Source organism: Neopelma chrysocephalum, unplaced genomic scaffold, assembly GCF_003984885.1.
Source record: "Neopelma chrysocephalum unplaced genomic scaffold, ASM398488v2 Primary Assembly neopelma1_23, whole genome shotgun sequence".
Classification (NCBI taxonomy): Eukaryota; Metazoa; Chordata; class Aves; order Passeriformes; family Pipridae; genus Neopelma; species Neopelma chrysocephalum.
Window position 1 is genome coordinate 922,958 of NW_020897691.1, and position 9,552 is coordinate 932,509.

Here is a 9,552-nt window from a genome sequence, read left to right on the forward strand (position 1 = left end):
GGCTCCTGCATCACCTTACCTTCTGACCAAGCTTCCTCCTTACATCCTTGGTTTGATACAAAACCTGGCTTCTCTGGTTGCTGTCTAAAACCTTGTAGTGGGTTGGTTTCTTGGATTTTTAGGCCTTCCTTAGCAACGGGGTCAGGAATCTAAGGAAGTATTCCATATCATTCCTTTCTGTAACACAACATATAAAAAGGTGCAGATAAGAGAGTTCACTCTCTTCTCTCTTCCAGTGGCTGAAGACGACAGGTCCCTTTCACAGACGGTTTTGCTTGTATAGGCCAAAGCCTGCCTGCTCTGACCTGCTGTTATCTCCAGTCTCTCCAGGAGGCATGGGGGGAGTTGGCTGCTGCCTTGCACAGCTCTGCTGTCCTGCTCAGGGAAGTATTTAATTTGTTTTTATATTTATTCATTAGCTCTCTATTAATGGGTATATTTGGGAGATATTTGGTTTTAGGTTTCTTTTTATCCCTGTTTTCTCCCTCCCTTTTCCCTTTTACCCCCTTGGGAGCTCCCTGTTGTGTATAACATATTCAAATTGTATATATAACTGTAAATATATGTAATATATATATATATTTGATATAATCCTGTTTTGTTTGAACTTCTTTCAGTTTTTTTTTCCCTGTGGTTCATTTTTTTTTTCCTCGCTTGAGGAGAGCGGGAGGGGGGAGGAGACAGCTTGGACTTGGCGGGAGAGCCAGGCCAAACTGATACAAACCTTTATGGGACCTCTGGGATCTACCTCATGACTCTGTTCTGATCCTACCATTTAGACAACAACCTGGCACTATGCTTTTCCTAGAAGCTTATAAGTGCTAAGCCATGGCTGGACCAGCTGGATCACGAAGCCATGCACTTTGCAAGCTCATCAGGAAAACGACTGATCTGTTCTGCCAGGGAACGTGCCCACGTGGGTGAGTAGTGTTCAGAGGAGGTGGAGTGCTTTGACACAAATTGCTCATCCAGGGAGAAAGGTAGTAGGTTGGAAAGCTGATTCCCTCACATCACCCTCTACTCTCCCTGGCGAGGCTCCAAAGAACATCTGAGCCTCTTCTGACATGAGCTGGGAGGAAGGTTGAGAAGGAAATCTGGGAAAGGGTACATGACGGAGAGCTCAATCCTGCAAATCCTGTCTGTGCCAAACAGGTTCCTTTCATGTACATGTGCTCTGTTACTCCCATAACAGATTTAAATCAGCTGGAAAAGTACCTTATGTACTAAACCAAGAGGGACCCAATGCCAGCATGTAGGCAACTGAACAGTGCCCTGACTGTCCAGCAGCTTGAGTCCGAAGAATGCAAGCACAGCTCCCCTCTCTACATTTAATCACTGTATTTTATATATATAAAAAGTATAATGCATTATTCTTTTGCTGTCCTCTTCTATGGAGTGACCATTATTGGTCACTTATCACTATCAACACTTTATTGATAGGCTAAGCGTACATGTAAAATCGAGTCTGTGGTGCCTCTTCATGCTGTAGATCTTCAAATGCTGCAGTTACCAGCATTTGTGAGCTACACACTTCTTCCATAAAATACCACACCTGTCTTCTGAACTGGCTTGTTCCTCCTTTGATGGACTACAGACCATCAAGTTCTGCTTCAAAATTAAGAGGCATCTGATTGCTTATTAGTCTTACTGTGAAGTTCTTTATGTCTTTGGTTACATGGCTACAGTACTTAGTGTTAATACTCCCCAGGCCTGCGTAGCAGCACTTTAACACTGCATAAGGAGATGGAACACTCCACAACAGAGTACACATTGTTCCCAGGATTTCTAATTTTACATCCTCAGTTTTTGTAGAGCCTTGCTGAGGGAGCCTCTCCAGAAATGGAGTCACGGGTAACCTGGCATTGTAATTTTGAGTGGATTTTGCAGCAGAGATGCAGAAAAATATTCACAGTAAGGTACCAGGATCATGTGGCTCTCCCTGGACCAAGGAATATGGGGACTTTTCAACAATAAACACTTGTTGGTTAGTGCTATGATCAGCTGTCATTTGCAGGACTTGAACAAAAATATTTGATGTCTGATTTCGCTGCCTTCAGCATTTCTGTATTATTGACAACATTTTTGTAAAATGTTGGGTCAACTCCTAGAAACATCAAAATTCATTCTTGAAATGAATTCCACCCTGTTGTCACCTGTTTCCAGATGTTTTCTGTGATTTGCCTGATTAGTATCCACTAGGAAGGCTGTCCTCCCACTGAAGGTATTACCTGCAGGTGCAAGCACTGCATTACATTGAGCAGGAACAGGGTGTCTGTTCTGCCACCTTCCACAGGAGATGCGAGTTGCTGTTGTGGTGGAGAGCACAGCTTGTCTTCACACCAGCAGTCCTGAGCATCAACCCCAGGCCTCCGCCACGCTGCCTAACTTGGGCTGTGGTGTTTCTCTTCTTAGGTTAAATGCCTCTTTATATTTTCATGGACTCCTTCCAAATGAAACTTGATTGAGTAATTAATAATATGGAGGGAGAGTTAAGCTTTTTAAGTTCTGCGTGTTTTTCTGCCAATTATTCCATCAAAGACTGGCTCGCTTTGTTGCTACAGAGCTTCTCAGCGAGGCATGACCTTGGTTTGTTCAATAATACATGTATTTCTGAGAGCAACTTACATAAGTTGGCCTATCCAAAACTTTGTCTTCATACAAGACTGATTTTTGACCATTCAGTGGCCATGTCAAATATGAAAGCAAACACTGAATAAAGTGTTCTCTGCTCAGTATCTGGGTAAGAGGGATGGGCAGCCTCACAGTGGCTGCACTTGTCTCTAAGCCACCATTGCTGCCTCTACTGTTTCCACTGAAGGTGCTGAAGCACAGTCTCCTTGCAGCCTCTTGGACATCTCGCCACGTGCTGCATCTGCTGGCTTGGCCTTTGCAGGGCAAACAATAGATTTCAGCCTTCAGAGACAGCAATAGCACTGCCTCTTGTGCTGGCGTGAGCTGTACCCAACAGTAGGGAGCTGGAAGTTTCTGTTTTTTCCTTCTCCACCTCCTCCTCCTCCTCCCCTTCTCTGCTGCCTAGGATTTGGGGCTGCATGGGCTCTCAGTGACACAGGGCAAAAGGTGCATTTGCTGCCAGCAGGTTGTCTCGGGGGTACCTGCAACTCCTCTGAAACCGCTTTTACACCACGTGCAGGGCAAGTCCCTCTGCACTCATTACAGCAAAGCAAATCTGTGAGCTTGAAATCTCGGAAGTAATTTCCATAACATCATTTCTGCAGCAGGCAGTTTCCATGGAAACCAAGAAACGACTGGCAGCGTGTATAGTAAAGAAGACAGCTGACCTGATTGTCCTTCCCTGGCCCCTGCGGCTGGGCTTCCTTCCATGTGCACGGGCACCTCCGTTGCTCATTGCCGTGAGGTGTACAAGACCAGGCCCAAAGGCTTCAGCTTGTTGCACCAGCAGCAGCCTGAATGCAGATGGGCTGCTGCCCATCCTCCTCATCCCACCTCATCCTGCCTCTCAGGGCAGCTCGTCCTGTAACCAGGGGAGGAGGGCAGAGGGAGGAAGGGTCTGTAGATGTCTTTACACACCCTCGCACCCCTGTGTCATTCCCAGGCCCCAGCAGTGATGGAAGGACTTGTGGTTAGCTTTGAACATGCATGTGCCCCTTCCTTTTTGGACCTCTTACCCATTACTCACCATATTTTGTTACCTATTTATTCCACTGCTTCTAGAATGTTCCTATAGGTTAACTTGTAAAAGATGTATATTTTTGAATATCAGTCCTATATGCATGGCACATAATTTACAAATATTCTTGGAATTCTTCCTAACTTCTACCAGAAATATCTGCTTTCCAGGCAAAGGTTCCATTACCTGTGGTGTTCCTTAAGGAGCCACAAACCCATGTCACACTCTTCAATAACTAGCAGTTTTGTCTGTGTTTGTGGGCAGAGAGAGGGAACTTGTCTGACTCAGGCTCAGCTGCAGCTTTTGGTTGTTTCATATCTTCAAACACTGCAGGCACCAGCATGGAGTATATTACTTAAAAACATGTTTTAATTTTAAAAGCAGCTTTTGCCCTTGGCCTGGAAAGTCACTTAAAACTAGACCAATTGTGTCAAGGCAGCTTCTGAAGTGAGTAAAGTGATGCCATGGGGAGGGGGGAACCAAGATGGAGCCCTTGAAATCTTTTGCTGTGTCTCTGGGAGCCCATCCTGCTCATCTGAGTGGCTCAGTGCTGTGTGGCACTGGCCTGGTTCCCTTTGCACGGCATGCTCTGTGTCCCCTGCAGCACCCCGACAGCAGCAACCTTGCAGACTGTGTCCTGTGGCTCTTGTCCCAAAAGCAAGTTGCTGTTGCCATTGGGAAAGGAGCACCAAGAGAGCTTATGTGGGCTTCTCAGACAGGAGGGCAAAGGCTTCCTTGTTCCAAGGTCATAATGGAAGAATGATGTCAACAGAACAGGCTTCCACAGTTGAAAAACTACAAGAGCTGTTAATAGAGTACTTTGGCCTCGCCAGCTGCCAATGGATATGGAGTTTCTAATGTTTTTCACAGACTGGCTTCTCAAAGTCAAGGCAGAAGTCACCAGAAGTGCGCTTTTAGGGTGGGGGTTCTTTCCTATAAAACTGAAATATTAAAATATTTGAAGGGATCAGCTGAAAAGTAACCTACCGCAGCACTTTCCTCCTGTTTGCAGACATGGCTTAAAGACAACTGTTGTCTTGGGCCAGAAAATCACCTCGGAGCCTGGGAGGAGGGAGCGAGCTTTTCCAGACTACCAGGGATACACTGCAAAGGCTGCCTCTGGTGGACATTAAACAAGAGCCCATTTTGGGGGAGGGGGGGTGTGCTGCTGCTTCAAGACATTCTCAGTAAACCTCTCCAGAAGATATGGAGGAAGTAGTATAGATTCACTCATGACACAGTCAGGGAAGTGTTATGACCAATAGGGTTACCTGAGTAACCCTAAAAAAAGCAGATCCTCAGAGACCATTTCGGAAGTTGAACATCTGTAGAGGACAGAGTGAGGGAGAAAAAGATGACTGTCAGGAGCTAATTGCTCTGAATGTACTATACATATAGGTCATGTTACAGGCCAGGACTGGGAAGATGCATAGTCTAGCTCTGAATGAATTCCCATTTGTACTTAGTTTAATTATGCAGTATTAGTTTATTATCAATAAATAATGACATGCCAGTATAAAAGCCTTTTTTTCCCTCTCATTTGAAGACAGTCTCAGCAATATTAGCACCAATGATTACATCTTTGAAGCTCAATGCAACCTGGAGAGGTGCTAGAGGCTGCCTTTCTCTCTGAAGGATGCATTGCAGGTTCCCACGCCATGCTCATCCATACTCTCCGAAAGCATGGGGCGAGTGTGGCACCCCTGGGTGCATGTCTTGGTGTGGCATTTCACTGGGGGAGCGTTTGTGCAGGGAGTTGTGGAGTAGAGGCAGTGCTTTAGGCCACAGAGCCTGTCCTTCCTTTAAACCTTTTAAAATGCACAGAAGCCACAAGGCTCCTAGAAGGGCAAAGCAGCTTATAGAAAGCAATTGCAGAGATGAGAGCATCCTCAAAAGCTGGGCACTCCCTGAGGTGTTCCTCTGCCCTCGGCTCCAAAGTGCTGGAGGGAAGAGCCAGCCCGAGCAGCCTCCACTCAGCCAGTCACCCTTACTATCATCATTTCTTGTTCAGTGCTTTTACTAAACTTTCCAAGTCTCTCTGACATAAAAAACAATTGACCTTTACAGTTGTATTTGAGCCAGCTACACTGCCATCAGCTCTTGCTAGTCCTCACTACTCTGTTCATGTTTTCTTAATGGCATGTGAATTAATTTGTTGGAAGCTGACACTTTGCTGCAGGATTAGTTAGAGAGACTAACGCAGGGCTGGTGCAGGGAATTTAAGATGCAGAGCATCTTTTTGAGGTAAAGAAAAAAAGGAGGCAAATTCCAATTCTTTTGGAAATCTTCACTTTTAGGATGCTAGAACTGAGTAATGAATGAGCTGAAGTACAGAATTAAAATAAACTCAATTCCAGCTATTTAAAGGCTCAGCAATTCCTTCCAGGCAAAAAACAAGTAGCTATTGTGTGCTGGCACTGGGAAGGCTGGGGGAAGGCAGCGTTTCCCACAGGCAAATTAGGAGTGGGAAAACCAGAACAAAACCCACAAACCTCCAAAGCCCGAGTAAGGAACACAAGACATTTTCTGTTCAACATGATTTGTGTTGTCATTAGGTGGGTTTAATGGGGCTTTATTCTTATTCTATGAGGAAAGCTCTGGCTCTGCTTGAGCTAACAGTATTGACCGTTCAGACCTGGGAAACATGAGGGAGCCAGCTGAAACCGCACTCACCATGTCACTCAGGCACTCACCGGGAACAGTGGGTCTCCTCCGCCCCCACCTCTTCCTGCTGCGGGAGTCTGGACACGTTTCACTGGAGCCTGATAAAAACCTGTCTGTGCCCTGTTTGGCCAGGGGGTGTCTGATTCATGTCACTTACCTCACTGCAAGGGAGGGCCCATATTGACCATCAGCCACCCTGGGACCACACCAGAACTCCACAAAAGGTGCATTTTAACCCCACCCTGCTACTGCCCACGTCACCTGAGGCAGAAGACAAGGCTGGCATCATGGATGCAGGAAAGGCTTTTCTCATCTGAGATGGCCTGAACCCCTTCCTACCCCTCCACTCAAACTATGGTGAGCCCCCAGCAGGAAGAGTTCAGCAACACAGTCCTGGCTTCTTGAATTCCAGTATTTGGGTGCCTTGTTTCAGGCTGTGTAAAGGTGAAAGGGGATAAGGAGTTAAGAAAGGCTCCCTAAAAGGAAATCATGAGTTGAAACCCATGAACAGCTCCTGCGGGGCATGCATGAAGGCCCTCTCCTTCACCTTTGCCTCATTCAGGAGACTCCTTTCACACAACCACACGGGCTAGAAGCAGCACACCAGGTAACCAGCAAGTGCAGCAGACTTTCTGCTTTCAGGCTTCCAGGATCAAGACACCACTTTGCAAAGACTATGAGGACTGCTGGCCACCCATCTTCCATCTGCAAAAGGAGCAGTGTTATCTTAGTACTACTTGTCCCAGGCTGCTGCTCAGAGATGGACAGGGATGGAGAGCCACTCTGGTGTGAGCCATGTCCCTTTCTAAGGAGACACGGAGATAGATGCAGCCCTCTGTCATCCCCAAAGCAAGCTAAAAATCACACCAGTGCAAGATCTAGCATTTCTTTATGGCCAGATCCTATTTTTAGTTTGCTGCATGCTGATTTTACTAGACCAGATCATGGGAGAAATACAGGATTCCTACTCTAGCCCAACAGGAACAGGAGTTGCCAGTGGAGCACAGCTGCTTTTCCAAAGAACAGCCACGGCCTCCCTGACAAGTTGTTACATTGAGAAGTTTGAAGGGTGGTTTTATGATCTGATTTAGATCAAACCACAGGGTATCAGAGCAAGTCAGGAACTGTCCACTAGCCACTTTCATTGCACTATATGAAGTACTGTGGAAGAATATATTTATTTTGGGGGTATGATAAAACTAAGGTGCCTTTAGCCACAAAAAACACCTTTGCCTGTTGAGAAGCTGTTCCAATGACAAATCTGTCACGTACTTCTGCATGCCTGAAGAAACTTTTAGAAAATAAAATTTTCATTTGAAACATTTCTATTTTCTTCAAGAGCAGCTCAGTTAAATTCAGCCACTCACCAATTAACAAACAGTTAGAGTTATGATATGCAGTATGTATTTTTGTATATTGATCACCTTCCTAGAAGTGGATAGGCACTCTTGGCCCTTGGATGCCAGAAATGAGTTTACCTGGAAGTCACATTAGTTTTATTTGATGAACTCTTGTCAAGTTTCCTTTCAATAGGTTACAAGTTCCTCAAACTCCCTTGCATCTTTGTTAGTGATTAGGGTCCCTTTTAGCAGTCAGAAAAGGGAACACACCTGTGTCTGGGCAGCTTCTCCAACAGGTCATGCTCTAGCCAATCTTCATTAGCTATGCACACAGCGATGCCAGGCTCAGTGCGCAAACCACAGCAAAACACATCCCTTTCCCAGTGTAGTGGGTTTCTGTGGCTAGGTTTTGCTAGCAGGGGGGGCTACTGGGGTGGCTTTTCTTAGAAGCTGCTAGAAGCTTCCCCTGTACCGTGGAGCCAATGCCAGCCAGCTGCAGGATGGACTTCCTGCTGCTGGCCAAGGCCAAGCCAATCAGGAGTAATAGTAACACCTCTGTGATAACATATTTATGAACAGAAGGTTGTTGTGCAGAAAGAATTCCAGCCAGTGAAGTGGAGTGAGAACATGGCAACAACAAGGTCAACAGAAAGGTCAGTGCAGAAGGAGGGGGAAGAGTGCTCCAGGCACCAGAGCTGAGGCCCCTGCAGCCCGTGGTGCAGACCATGGTGGAGCAGCTGTGCCCCTGCAGCCCATGGAGGACCATCGGGGTGCAGAGACCCACCTGAAGCCCATAGAGAAGCCCTGGCTGGAGCAGCTGGATGCCTAAAGGATGCTGTGACCCTGTGAGAGGCCCAAGATGGAGCAGGGTCCTGCCAGAAACCAACAGACTGTGGAGAGGGAAGCCCACGCTAGAGCAGGTTTTTCCTGTGTGATAAATGTGGCCTCTGTAGGGGACCCATGTTGGTACAGCTAATTCATGAAGCACTGCACCCCATGGAGAAGCGACCCACGGGACAATAGTTTGGGAAGAACTGCTGCCCGAGGGATGGACTCACGCTGGAGAGGTCCATCAAGGACTGTCTCCCGTGGGAGGGACCCCACAGGAGCAGGGGAAGGACTCCTCTCTCTGAGCAGCGGCAGAAACAACAACTGACCGTAACCCCCATTCCCCATCCTCCTGCATCGCTGGGGGGAGGAGGGGTGGGGGAAGGTGTTTTGGAGATTGTTTTATTTCTCACTCTTTGGCTCTTATCCTCTTAGTAATAAATTTAAGTACTATCCCCACTTTGAGTCTGTTTTGCCCATGAAGGTAATCAGTCACTGACCTCTCCCAGCTCTTATCTCAACTCATGAATCCTTAGCTGTTTTTTTTTCTCTCTCCTCTGTCCAGTTGCACAGGGAGAGTGAGAGAGCGGCTTTAATGGGTACCTGGTATCCAGCCAGGGTCATCCCACTACACTCAGCTGTGGGGCAAGAGAGGTAGGAGCAGCACCAGCTTGAAGAGCACTCCCATTTATCAGTGCCTTCAATGTGCAGAGAAGTCTCTCTCCTGTTAAAACACATGCATTCACCTGCCCTTTGCAAATTCCACTGCTAACACCTCTGGGTGCTAGCAAACACTGTGCCAGAGCTTGGGAAAGTTTGGGGAACAGGCTGTGCCAGTTAGCTCACCATGCAGCTGCTCCACAGCACCCCACAGCCAGTGTGGCTGCAAGGAGCAGGCCAGCTCTGCTGCCCAGAGCAACCACAGCTTTAAACAGAGGTGCCACCACCCCACAGGTTCTGTCAGGCTGTAACCCAACTGCTGAGCGATCCTGTCCAGGAAATAACCTGGCAGCTTTTTAATTCAAAGCCAGGGGAGCTTCTCCAGTCTGGGTCAGCTGTGCACCAGTGGTG